This window comes from Tamandua tetradactyla, chromosome 10 (genome assembly GCF_023851605.1).
Source record: "Tamandua tetradactyla isolate mTamTet1 chromosome 10, mTamTet1.pri, whole genome shotgun sequence".
Classification (NCBI taxonomy): Eukaryota; Metazoa; Chordata; class Mammalia; order Pilosa; family Myrmecophagidae; genus Tamandua; species Tamandua tetradactyla.
The window spans coordinates 95788284-95800699 of record NC_135336.1 but is presented as its reverse complement, the minus strand read 5'-3'; positions in this window follow the sequence as shown (position 1 = coordinate 95800699).

The following is a 12416-nucleotide window of genomic DNA, read 5'->3' as shown; positions in this document are numbered from 1 at the left end:
TTGGTTAGCAAAGTCCTTTCCCTCATGATAAGAATTTTAATCAAATGGCATCTTGGGCAGCATTCACAGGCTCTGAGGCTTTTTCTTGTTAGAGAAGTTGTAGGTTTAAAGAAAAAATCATACAGAAAATACAGTGTTCCTCTATTACTCCCTCCCCCACTCCACACGCTGTTTTCCTTACTATTAATACTTTGCATTAGTGTGACACCTTTGTTACAATCAATGAAAGAGTATTATTATAAATATAATATTAACTATTGTCCATAGTTTACCTTAGGGTTGGCTTTTGGGTTACATAGTCCTATGGTTTTATTTTCTAAATTTTTATTCTAGTAACATACATACAACCTAAAATTTCCCTACATTCAAAGATACAATTCAGTGGTATAAGTTACATTCATAGTGCTGTGCCGTCATCACCAACATCCATTACCAAATTTTTTCCATCACCCCAACAAAAACCAATAAGTTTTGGATTAAATTGCATTTATATTTTATACTTAGTCCTGGAGGTCAAGCACTATCCTTATACCTGTACTAAAATGCTAAAACAGGATTACAGATTATTTTTATTTTTCCTTCTCAATATTTTCTAATTTTTTAATGATATATATGCACATATATGCAACTTTATAACAATGTTATGAATGTTTAAAATAGTAAGAAGTTGAAGAGCAATATTTTATGATATCATTTTTAAAGTAATCTTTTATCTTTTATAGAACTTTATAGAATAAGGCTCTCCAAAATAGTAGCCATTAACCCCTTGAAAGGCGGCGAGTCTGACTTGAGATTTGCAGGACATATAAAGCACACACTGGATTTCAAAGACTTCACAGGAAAAAAGAATGTAAAATATGTCCTTAATATCGCTATATTGTTTTCATGTTGAAATAATAACCTTGTGGTTATAGTGTGCTAAATAATGTATTAAAATTAATTTCACCTGTTTCTTTTTTATTTTTAATGTAGCTACTAGAAAATTTTAAATTACATATATGGATTGCATTAATTTCTACTGGGCAGTGCTGTTACAGATAGGAGGTTGTTTCAGAAAGTTAGGGACAATTAAAATATATATAATATTAGTTAACTCTGAGGTAAAAACTGGGAGACCCGAGGACAGGGTTTGGAGAGAGACTCAACTTTCACCATTTACTATTGTTATTGTTGATGGAAAGTTTGAAGTTTTTTTTTTCCTTTTCTTTATTGTCCAAAAAAATAACTATCAGGGCAAGTTATTTCTTTTTTCTACTAATGTGTGATTGTGTGTGTGTTAAATTTTATTAAAGACAGACTTAGATCCTATTGGCTCAGGGCCTTTTGTTCACAATATAGTAGAGAAACTAACTCTTGTGGATTTCATTTGGAGATAGGAATCATACTTTTGTGGGGGGAAATTAAAATATATTCCCAAAATAAACTGCATTAAGAGGGACAGAGTAGACAGAAAGTAGAATTTAAAACCCTGGCTTGGGAAACATCTTCCGCAAAGGACGCAACTTAATGATCTTGTGGTCATTTAAAGCAACAAATATTTTTCCCACTGACATAAAAATACAATTGTTTGCTTTTAATATAAAAAGTGTACTTTCTTCATAAAAATAAATCACTTACAAGGCAATGACCCTTAAAAATTAAGCATTCTATCTAAACTAACATTTAATTTTTTATGAAGAATCATTTCCTCAATTATAACCAAAAGTCAAAATCTGTGAATTTCATAATTATGAGTTGTATTGATAATAATCTGATTTATCACAATTTTAAAAATCAGTTAAATTCTAAAAATGCTGCTCTCAAGACTAATTTGCATTCATTTAGCTTGTTTTTTTAATACTATGATATATAATAAATTATCTAAAACCCCCTAAGTTAAGACTTTAATTACAGCAGCTTCAGCATTTAGTGTTAGATTTAATCACATGACATTGGTCTTTTCAGATTATCATCGACTACACAAATGACAATTTTAATATGGTTCAACCCAAACCATATAGAAATTCCATCACTTCTTCTCTACTGTCTTTTGGGAAATGCCCTATGTTCTAAGGAAGATGGGTCACTGTTTCCTTATGTATATTTAGTTTATTTATTTAGTCATATTTCTCAAGCAACTACTTTATAAGTAGACAAAAATTGGTTATCTCTTTCTTCCTGTGAGTGGTTTTCCAAGCTATTAACTGATCCTATCTTTTATCTTGTGGTCTTCAGAAAAGTGATGTCTTAGTGCTTGGGCAAAGCAAAGTTGTCCAGTTGCTGACATATTTTAACTATGTACCAGTTGATTTGGACCAATACTTTCTAGAATTCCTTCAACCATATCCTGATTGCCATTCACAATGATCAATTTCCAAATAGTAACAAAGCAGTCCCTATGAAAATGAACTCTTTTTATGACATTAAAAATTCTTTTCTAAATTTCTATAAGAGGGAAATTATTTTTTTAACGTCCATTCATATATTCATTCACATTTAAGAAATAATGACCCAGTTACAATTTGCCTTCAATCTATCTTACCTGTAATCTATTTCTTTTCCCTTACTCATTGTATCCTTAGTACTAGTCAAAGATGATGATTTATTTTCTGGGTGTTCCTTTGGTTGTATGGACTGTTCTTTCACATTGTTTACCCCACTTGTTTTATATACCAGAGCCTTTTTAAGCATTGTTTAAGGTCTAATCTAATCAGTATCTTTTCTATGAAGCTCTCCTCCAGTCCTTGGGCAAAACTAGCCCTCCCCATCATCACACTCTGCTTGTTATTTGATTTCCCCTCTGTTTTAGGTACAGTGGTTGTTGTTGTCATTTCTTCCTCTCTGTTAGGCTATTTACCCTTTTGAGTGAAGGACCGAGTCTAGCATAGAATCTTAAATATGGTGGGATCTCAGTGAGACCTATGGCTGAGGGTACTGTAAAGGGTATAGCTACAGGGGCAGGGGGCTCAGTCATCTGGGCTCAAGGGGTCACCATGCAGAAGGAGGCAAAAGTTCCTTAAATGCATTTGACTCCTGGGGAGTAAAGGCTGGAGCTTCTAGAAGTTTCAGAGAGCCTCACCCTAGGCATTTGTAGCTCTAGAGACACATAAAGATTTCAGGGAAGAGAACAAATTCTGAGGCAAAGCCAGCCCTCAGGCTGTTGCTGAGTCTAGATTTGGGTAGGCATAGTGAAGGTCTCTCTGCTCCAGGCTAGGGATCTTGATACCCACAGGTAAGCAGCTTACCTGTGTTTAGCTTTTGTGAATTCCTCTAACCACCTCCCCCACCACACATCCACTTTTGTTGTTGTTGTTGGACCAATACTTTCTAGAATTCCTTCAACCATATCCCAATCCTGAGGAAAGTTTCTACTCAGGATGTAAGGAATTTTTCCTCACTGTGGGCAACTATCTATGAATTGATGAAAGTCAATGGGATAACTGAATTTATTTCACATTAGGTTTCTAGGTTTTAAAGCCAGCCTTGTTGGGAATGCGTGCATTTCTTATATTATGGATAGAAAAAGAAAACCTGTGTTGAAAGGAAAAGGAAAACCTCATACTTAACACTGGAAAATCAGCTAGTACAGAAATAGAATATACAAGTCTGCCATGGGGCCAAGTAGAAAATGAGCACTTACTAAGATGCAATACTAATGTTAATTCAGGCTTGCTTAATCATTTGAACCTGAAAAGCTCCTTTTAGGGATAAGAAAATTGTGAACTCCCTCCCATTGGTTGGGGGTGTAAATCTCATGATTCCTTAATGCTCAGCTTTCAGGATTTGCTACAGTGAAATGATAGTTTTTTAAGCACTAATGTTTATATAACTGCTATTTTTACAAACATTTAAATTATAGAGAACAGCAATTGTTGAGAGGGAAAAAAAAGAAGCATAGATAAACAGAAGCTAGAATTTTCCCCCTTCAGAGTTCAATATTTGCTATTCCTAACAGAGAATACTTGCGCTGTTTGTGTGAAGTTGTTCTTTGGGCCAGCAAAAACTTGTTTCCCCCAAAATAAAAATGCCTCAAGTAGGAAAACATATACTAGGCTAATAATACAGTTTTGATTCACCACAAGTGATAAAACAAATCATGTATTTATTTATTTTTTTAGAGGTTTGTTGGCTCACATTAACTGCCTCTATCATTCATAGAAAACCAAACAAAACAAAAACGACAACACAGCAAAATCAGGCAGAACAAATAAGTAGAGTTAAGTTTTACATTTATATATACTCTTTACTTGGGTATTATAAAGATCCCATGCTATTTGGTAGCTTGGGATTTTATACCACAAAATGCATGTTGGGCAATATTCTATCCTATTTGGGAATTCCAGATGAGAGGAACCAAGATGCTGAGTGTTCCTGAACACTCATTCACCAATACTTTCTAGAATTCTTTCCCATAACCTAATCCTGGGGACAGTTTCTACTCAGGATGTAAGGAATTCTTCCCCACTTGGGCAAGTAACTATGAACTGATGAAAGTCAATGGGATAGATGAATTTATTTCACATTAAGTTTCTAGGTTTTAAAGCCAGCCTTGTTGAGATGCATCCATTTCTTATATTATGGACAGAAAAGGAAAACCTGTGTTGAAAGGAAAAGGAAGACCTCATTCTTAACACTAGAAAATCAGCAAGTACAGAAATAGAATATACAAGTCTGCCATGGAGCCAAGTAGAAAATTCCACACATGAGGAGGGTATGAAATGACCATGTAGAATTGAGCCTTGAGAGGTCAACCGCACATCTCTTTGCCCATTGTCTTTGCGATGATTATCAATAGCTCCTTTTTCACTCTCAGAAGTGCCCCAGTTCAGATGATAAATTGTATCATTATCTATAACTTCCCATAAATACCAAGGACAGAGAGAAGCACCAAGCTTGAAACTCTCATAAGCTCCACAACATCCCTTAAATCACCTCAAGAAAAGGCAATATTACTATTGTTTGATATGGACAGTTGATGTTTTCTCAGTCTTGCCTAAAAGATGAATAATGGTCCTTTTTAAAAAGACTTAGCTTTTTCATTGAATTGTAACTTAAACTATAAGGGACAACATCAGCAGAATCCCCAATTCAGCTCATCCTACTCCCACTCACAGCCACCATCAGTTTCTGCTTAAATCCCTATATAGAAACTCGGAAATACTCACTGCCGAGAACTGTCCTGAAAAGTACGAGGATTGAAAGTGTAAACAAGAGGTGATGTTTGTAGAAAGATAAGAGGAAGCCTGGTCAAAGGATCAGTCCAGTTAAAAGAGAGGAAGAGATAGATTAGCTCGAGAGATGGGACAAAGGGAAAGTGAAATACTTTGAGGATGGGATGGTCATAGGACATGGATATGTTGATCATGATTCAATGTTTCTTATTTGGTGACTTAGTTTCCTGGGGCTGCTGTAACAAACTACCAAAAACTTGGGACCTTAAAACAGCATAAATTTTTTTTCACAACTATGGAGTCCTGAAGTCAAAAATCGAAGTGTCAGCAGGGCTATGTTCTCTCTGAAGACTTGGGGGAAGAATCCTTCCTTGCCTCTTCCAGTCCCCGGTGGCTGCTGGCAATCCTTGCCATTCCGTGGCACATAGCTACTTTACTCCCATCTCTGCTTTTATCTTTCCATCACCGTCTCTCTGTTTCTGTGCCTCAAATCTCCCTCTTCCCTTTTCTTATAAGGACAACTCTCACTGACTCTAGGGTACAACCTTAATTCAGCATGATCTCATCTCAAGTTTCTTAATTACATCTACCAAGTCCCCTTTTCCAAACATAGTCACATCATAGGTCCAGGTGAAATGTCTTTGGGGGGGGGGGACAATTCAACTCACTGCAATCGGGGAGAGATTTTTCACTCAGAATAATGAAGGAAAGACAACTTCTTGTTGGACAGCTGTGTCTACATGTTTCAGTAGGTTCATAGAAACTTCTTCTTTCCTCTTGGTTTCCCTTTGCATATACTTCACTGCCTCCCTCTTGGACCTTCCCCACCTGTCCTGGAAGATTCCCAAGATACGAACCTGCACAGCTGATTTTAAATTTATCTCTCTCCTTTCTCTACTATGTGAGAGAGTAAGCAATCTGACATCACGGGAGTGGGGAAAGGTTCCATTCATTTTATCCCTTAGAGCTATAGATTTTCATTTAACAGGGACCTTCTTTAGTGACTCCAATGACTAGAATGGTGGAAATAGCATGTCATCCAGTACCCCAGAGCCTTTACCCTATCATCAAAATCATGCTGTGTCAACACCCAGCCTTAGCCAAGGGAAGGACAGCTGCATGTCTGCCTGCTACTCCCCAGTCTACGCCTTTTCCTTGGCAAAGCAAACTCCTTCCAGATCCCTTTGATCATTTTCTCATTCAAAGCCAAAAATAAACCTTCTTATACACTGTGTCTGGAACATCCTCCTACCTTCCAAGCAATATTGTTTTCAATTCTGCATTGATTTCCTCCTTCAGGTGGGTTTAAATGATGCCCAGACTTAGACTTCATTAAGATGGTGATTTTTTTTTAAACAAAGTAAATGTTTCTTTAGAAAACACTCCTAAGAGCAAAGTGGTTGTACATTATATTGCGACCTTTGCAATGGACAAGGCTAGCAATGCAGGTATATGAAACTAAATTACAAAGCCTAAGTATGTGGAAATAAAAGACACCTCTCCAGAAATTCCTGTATCTTCTCTATCAGAATGGCTTTAGGCAAATCTTCCCATTTGGATGGGAATGATTTATAGTAAAAGATCTCAGGGAATGGTGGAAGATCAATCCCTGGTAAATGAAGCAAGAAAAATACCAGTAGTCAACTGCCCCAGAATGCAGCAAAGAGTAAGGAACATCGAATTTATTTTTTTCCTTCATGTTAAGATTCTCATATTTCATTTGAATTATAAAAAAATACTCAGTTCATGTGATAATTTGCTTAAATAAGCATTCTTTACTTAAATGCTGAAAATAAATATCAAGAGAGTAATTGCACATGCCAAGTGTGTTCAGTGAAGCAATATGTGTAGGCAGCATTGGAAACAGTGACACAGTGATTATCTGTGCATAACTTGGTCATAATATCATCACTGTCTAGACTACCAGATAATTAGTATCCAGACACACTGTAGCTCAGATTGAAGAAAGTCATTTAAAAAATGACGGAGAGAGCAGTCTTGTTTAGGAAAGGAAGATCTGGTTCATTCTTCTCTAGGAAGGTGTATATGGGAATTTAACTTAAGAATGAAATGTGCTTTCAGGTTCACTTTTCTTTTATGAGTCTCTGCTTGGTTCATGTTTCCACAAATACAAGTCATGACTATTTCTTCAAAATATCCAGTTGAATATTTTCATATCTATTTAGTGCAAGACATATTTGATAAATTTCCTCAGTTTTTACCTCATCAAGTTTCTTCCTCTATCTAGCTTTAAGGACAGATTTCAGCATTAAAGGAAACATCAGCAATATAATGGAGTCTCTATGTAGAAGATGCCATGCCAAAAATTTCTCGGAGAATGCTAGCAAAGTCTAAAAAGTGCTATCTATAAGAAAAAAACAGCAGGCATCTTCCAAGTCTTTGTATCCCCTTTTATCTATTGGAAATTGTATATGATATAAATTCTTAGAGCACAGAGACTGCTGTGTGTTCACAAATCCCCAATTCTTTATTCCTGATACAACAACTAGACTACATTTCCTAGCCTCCCTTCTAATTGGGTGGGGTCATGTGACTGAGTCCAAGCCGATGGCTGGTAAATACATGTTATGTATGCCACTTCTGGGTCTGGCCCCTAAAAACTTCCCACCCATATTCCTTCTCTTCTCTTGGCCACTAACTAATGTAGATAAGTACTATAAACTCCAGGAGATAATAGAGTCAGGAAGAGAGAAGTCTAGATGCCAAGTCACTGCTGGTTAGAAAGCAGCCCCATTAAGAAGTCCTGAGTTCATCTATTTTATGAGTGAGAAACACATTTTGATTTTCTTAAGCTCATAATATTTTGGGGTGGCTTGTTACAATAGATAGTCTACACAGAGTAATATGTATATATGGTTAACACCATAGCAATCCAACTGGTAGGCAAAAATAGAGAAATGTCAAAAGTGCCTAGAGTATTTGAGAGTCTATTTTTTATTTAATTCTAAGGAACTACATCTGAGTAGTTTATTGTGAGCTATTCTTTGCATGGATGTGTCCAATGCAATCAGCATGTTCTCTGTAGAATATCTGTTGGATTTTAAAACCGAACTTTGTGGAACAAATACATTTTTCAATACGATATGTTTCCTATGCATATACAGGAAACATTTATATTTACGTCCACCAAAGCAAATACAAACCCACTATGGCTATCAGACAAAGCCAAACTAAAGGGGTTATCTACAAAGTACTTAATTTGTACTCTACAAGGTCATTAAAAGCAAGGATAATCTGAGAAACTGTCACAGCCAAGAGGAACCTTAAGAGACACATCAACTATTTGCAATGTGGGACCCTGAATGGGATCCTGGAACAAAAAAAGGACAGTAAGTAAACAGTAAGGAAGCCTAAATAATGCGTGGCCTTTAGTTAATAATAATACATCAATATTTGTTCATTAGCTATGATACGTGCAACATCACAGTGTAAGAAGTTAACAATAGGAGACTCGGCTGTGGGGTATACAAGAACTCGTCACACATTTTTCCTACTTTTTCTGTAAATCTAAGCCTATTTGAAAATAAAAAAAATTTTTTAAGTAAACACATTTTCACCAAAAATGACCAGCAGGAAAATTCTCTAATTACTTCTCAATTACTTCATCCGGTGGTGAAACGTGGGTCAAGAAGTGTACCTCGGGCATTGCTGGCACTAAGAGGGACCGTGGCCTGCACCCAGCAGCTGTGGTTAAAAACTGTGGTCTTTTTTTTTTTTCTTCTTTTTTTGGTGATCAGGAAGCAAAGTTGCAAGCATTTATCTTGGTGACTTAACATTGATGACTACCAGTCAACCTAAGGGGGAAGGGCTGATGTCGGGACTGGGGCATTGTAAGTTTGCCTTATGGCTAAGATGGCCCCATGAAAATCCATTTAATCCCAACAGCCTTGGATTGTGATTTTACTTTTCAACTGCTCTGTCTTGTCTCACCATCTGAAGGGTAAGTTTTTGTAAAGACTGATTGTTTTATTCATCTTTTCTGGTGCTGTCCTCCACACCCTGCCACCCCCCCCCCCAAAAAAAAATGCACACATACCCACAAACTAACACCAGGCCACACATGCTGAAGACCCTCATACACATTGAGTTCTTTGGAAAGAAACATCATCACGGGATACATGGAGCAGGAAAAGCATCCCAGGCAGAGGGCTTCGAGTCTTCTGATTATGATAGAGTTCTTCAATTGATAATCATCCAGAAGTATGCACAGGACAGTTTGAAGGGAACACAATCCACCCAGAGCAAAGAAGTGTCCAGGTAGCAAATATATGGAACCTTCTGAAACAGAACCAAGAAAGCAGAGTAATGCATTTTCTGCTATTTTTTTTCCTTAAACATATGTCAGCTCTCAAACTGTTGAATGAGTTAATGTTGAATTTTCTCTGCAATAAAAACATAAGATCAGAGATGCAAAAAGCCAGCTTTCAAAAGCAGATGCTGAAATAGCAAAGTTTCTCTTAAAAATGAGTACTTAAGAAAATGGTCATTTTAAGTGGCATGGCACCAACATGGTTACACGAGTATTTATTTTTCTATGGGACAAGTGTGTATATTGTGGGTTGTAAACGGAACCCTGACCAATCCTGGCCAGGTATAAAGGAATCATTTAGGAGCCTTCAAAATCATTAGGACTATGAGCTCTGACTTGAAATGAGTAAAATACACCAAGTCCTGGCAAAGGGGAAACGAGTTCTGCTGCTTTTCAGAGTCATCAAAGCGAGCTTCAGCATGATGAAATATTTCAGAGTACAGTGTCTTCCTGTGCAACTGTGAGCAACATGTAACATACATGACAGACTGCAGCTTTTGCTGTCCCCATGGCCCTCCTCCTTGGTGTGTGGGAAACTGTCATGGCTCACCCTCCTAGTGCTTGGCAAGTTTCCTGTGCAAGACAGCAGGAAGACTCTTCTTTGCCTGGAGTTGTATAATGAGCCATCCTTCTGAAGAGGTGGGCTCTGGAACTGAAATGAACTTCATGACTTCAACCTTCCAGTTCCTTAGAGTTGTTACTACCCCTTTCACAACATACTGAAGAATCTAATTTACTGATCCTTAAATGGAGAGCCATCTGGCCTCTGGATTAATAAAACTGCTCTTTTCAAACATGCTGACATACAGGTGGTGTGGAAAACAACATTTGGATAGATGTTGTTTTTTAATGATTGTACACAACATCCACATCATTCCAAACAATCACATATATTATAAATTTGGACAAGCCTATTAACCTTGCAAAGTCCTAATGATTTTATCTTTAACATAGAGGAATTGGTTTAGGCCAGAGTTTTTCAAATTAGGGGTTGTGGCATCAATTTCATGGATGGACAACCAACATTTAAAAATGAAGAACAGCACAGAATAGAATACAATCAGCCAGATTTTTAAAAAAGCAGGGGTAGTGTAAGTATTGGTTTTAAGAAAACACACTCTATTTACATGTATATGTCCCCTCCATTATGATGTATAACGTGTTGTGAATTCTGAATTCCACCGGCAGAGTTGTTCCTCTAATTTCCTTAATACGGAACAAAGCTCTTTTGCACTGTACTAGGAATCTACCTATGCTCCTACAGCCCACCCCCACCTTTTCCATGTTGCTCGGTATGCTTGGATGATAATCTCCAAGGACTGCATTAATAGATTCTGTTTCTTTTTGGCTCCCAGTTGGGTGGAGCTAATGGGGAGCCCAGCAGGACATTGAGGGAATGGGGAGAGTGAAATCAGGCTTCATTTCCCCAGCTCCCACCCAATGGAATCCTTTGGAGCAATCTGGTTTCTCTGTGTGGATCACAACTTCTGGAGGCAGCCTTCTCTCAGGGTTCTGGCTATTCAATTCCTGTAGACTCTTGCCCCCAACTCCTCAGTTAATACACCATCCCTTTGGTCACCCAAAATCCTTTATCCAATACGGTCCCTTGATTAACACACCTTGGATTATCTTAATTTGAATATGCCATCTGTTTCTTCTGCAGTTGTGACAAGTACAGTGAAATAATATTAAATTATGGTAGTGTAAGTGTAAGGTAGACCTTATTCAAAATATTTTATTTATCAGTTAAAGTAGACATGGAAGAGTGGGGGATTATTGTGTTCTAGAAAGTGTCCATTAGGTGGGTGGGAAGGCTAGTATATTAAAAACAAATTGGAAAGTGGCACATGGGATTTTCTGAGGTGATCAGTACAAATGTATTCTAGTGGGCAACTAGAGTGCTTGACTACATGTATTTTCAGATAACCAACTAGATAATTTAGAAGATGATAAGCACAGGAAAAAGCATATCTAAATTAACAGACTTCAGTTTATTATATTAGATTAAAATCTGTTGTTAAATTTGATTTTCAACTCACAGGAAAGTGAGGTAATATTTCAATTCAACACTAGTTTTACCAGGCACTGTTCTAGGCATTTGGGATGAATCAGAAAACAAAAAGATCTCTGCCCTCCTGGAGTTGACATTCTTGAAGGAGACAATGATAAACAATGTGCATTATAAATTAATGCATTAAATTAGAGATGCTAAGTGTTGTGGAAAAAAGCCAACGAATGTAAAGAGGGTTAAGATTGCTGGGGTTCGGGGACATGTTGCAGAATTACATAAAAAAAAAGAAGTTATGCCTCACTGAGATGATGGAACTTGAGCAAGCACCTGACTGTGGTGAAGCTTCTGGCCAAGAGAGTATCTGAGAGAAGAGCATTCTAGGCCTAAGAAACAACCAAGCTTGGGGAGCCTAGTTGGAGGGCCAACAAGAGGCCTTTGTGGCTGGCGACAGTGGACGAGGGTTGAGAGGGGTAGGAGAGGAGGGCGTAGGCGCAATGAAGACCCTCTTCGGACTTTGGCTTTTATTCTGTGTGAAATGGAGAAACATCAAAGGGTTTGGGTAGAAGAGCAGCATGACCCTTGTTCACTGGTCAACACTCTGGCAAATATGTTGAGAGCAGACAGTGGGGAATCAAACAGAAAACAGGGAGCTTTTCTAGGAGGCTAATGAGGTCATGGGGAGAGAAACTGTGGGCTCAGACCCCTGAAACAGCAGGAGGTGTGGTGAGAAGTGGCTGCATTCTGAGTACATTTTAAAGGGAATTCCAAGAAAATCGTAGTGATGGGAGCAGAAGAGAGTCAGCGATGCTTCCAGGATGTTTGGCCTGATTCAAATCAAACATGACATTCACCAGGCCCACGTCATAGGAAACAAGGGACCTCGGATTCAGATACGATGTTTTTCTAAAATGATGTGACAAAAGTC